Source organism: Salvelinus sp. IW2-2015, unplaced genomic scaffold (genome assembly GCF_002910315.2).
Source record: "Salvelinus sp. IW2-2015 unplaced genomic scaffold, ASM291031v2 Un_scaffold1572, whole genome shotgun sequence".
Lineage (NCBI taxonomy): Eukaryota > Metazoa > Chordata > Actinopteri > Salmoniformes > Salmonidae > Salvelinus > Salvelinus sp. IW2-2015.
The window spans coordinates 42,908-44,620 of NW_019943000.1; the positions used below are offsets into that span (position 1 = coordinate 42,908).

At 39.9% G+C, this 1,713-nt stretch overlaps 1 long non-coding RNA gene across 2 annotated transcripts in view; it reads left to right on the plus strand.

Moving 5' to 3' along the window:
- Positions 1–703, plus strand: part of LOC112071294 (uncharacterized) — an 11,196-nt gene extending 10,493 nt beyond the window's left edge. For both annotated transcript variants that reach the window (XR_002894055.2, XR_011475808.1), the window contains exon 2: positions 67–703. This is a non-coding gene — a long non-coding RNA (uncharacterized lncRNA). The remainder of the gene's footprint in view (positions 1–66) is intronic.
- Positions 704–1,713: the final 1,010 nt, after the last annotated feature.

Consider the following 1,713-nt stretch of genomic DNA (forward strand, 5'->3'; position numbering starts at 1 on the left):
AAGTACTGTACCAGTGTTTCTCTCCAAACCCTTTCTGGGAAGCTTACTGCCAGGGCGTTCCTGTAGGTTTCCACCCCAACCCTGTTCCTGGAGAGCTACCCTCCTGTAGGTTTCCACTCCAACACTGTGTCCTCAAGACTCTTGTTAATGTCCCTGTTGACTTGGTGTCCTTGTTAATGTCCCTGTTGACTTGGTGTCCTTGTTAATGTCCCTGTTGACTTGGTGTCCTTGTTAATGTCCCTGTTGACTTGGTGTCCAGTCCACCCCCAACCTGACCCCACCCTAAAGTGTACATGGTTTGGGTTCAGTATGCTCATTGAGTCTCTGGTCACTTATTTTTGTACCTCAGAACACTGTGTCATTAATCGCGGTAAAGCAATCGTTATCATTATTGTCTTTATTTTTGGGAGCAGAGAGCCGATGGGGTGACTTGTTTATGAATTGGCTGAAACATGTAGTCTGGTCCCCGATCTGTTMGTGCTTTCATGTCAACTCCTTGTCCTGCTAATGTTTGATATGACAAGGAGTTGACCTGTTAGCACAAATAAATCTGGGGCCAGGCTATAAAACAGGCATAAGTCCTCTGTTTTCTCTGGTATGCTTTAATGTCAATAATAATGTGTACATACTGTTTTATAATTACTGTCTTAACGTGTTTTGAAGATGAAGAATGTTCTTAATAAACCTGAGATTTTTCTGTTTTTACTTTTTCTTTGGTCCTGATTTCTTCTCAGATGACTACGATTGAAAGTGTGTATTCTTTACTTTTTAAAGTTACGTAGCGTAAAATCAACGTCAATTTCTGGTTGACATTTAATTTACTTGTAACATTTGCTTTTTCGGGTCCTGCTTTTTCTGTTCAGTTGTCTCAACAAAAGCCTTTACTTCACATTTTAGCATGTTTGAATTATACACTGAATATCAACCCCCTAATCTTTGAATTATACACTATCGATACGAACCCACTGTTTGAGTTTTACACTATGAACATCAACCTGCTTGACCAATTGATGAGGAATGATGTCATGAGTTGTATCATACATAGTATGTGACATGGGCTAAAGCCATTCAGATTTAAAAAATGCTATTTTTTTTATACTTACGAACACACTATGCAGACACATCGATGACTGACTGCCACAACTTCTTCAAACATGAATGAGGTGTCATTGTCTGACAATCAATGGTCTCTTTTTTTTGTGTTATTATTTTTTCTGTGGTCAGAAATGGCATGGCCTGGTAACCAATACCATGTGTGTAAATCAGGAAGTGAAATTCAAAGATTAAGAGCGGAAYGGCGATAGTGCCTGTCAAATATCATCWTGTTTCCTAAGATGTTGCATCACTGGGAATTCTGTTGCTGGTTCAGTTCTGGGATATCCATGACAACAAAGACCCAGGCTGAATCCAAAATGGAACCCTATTCCCTATAAAGTGTTCTACTTTTAAAGGAGGTGGGAAAATAATAGATTAAGTTCATTGTGACTTCACAATATGACGAGCCGAGATAAAGGAACTATCTCACATCTGAAAGTCCATGAAATGTAAGCAGGCTTGACATCACAGGCTATTTTGATTGACGATATTAAGAAATTATAGAATGAACCAACCCTGTTCCTGGAGAGCTACCCTCCTGTAGGTTTCCACTTCAACCCTGTTCCTGGAGAGCTACCCTCCTGTAGGTTTCCACTTCAACCTGTTCCTGGAGAAGCA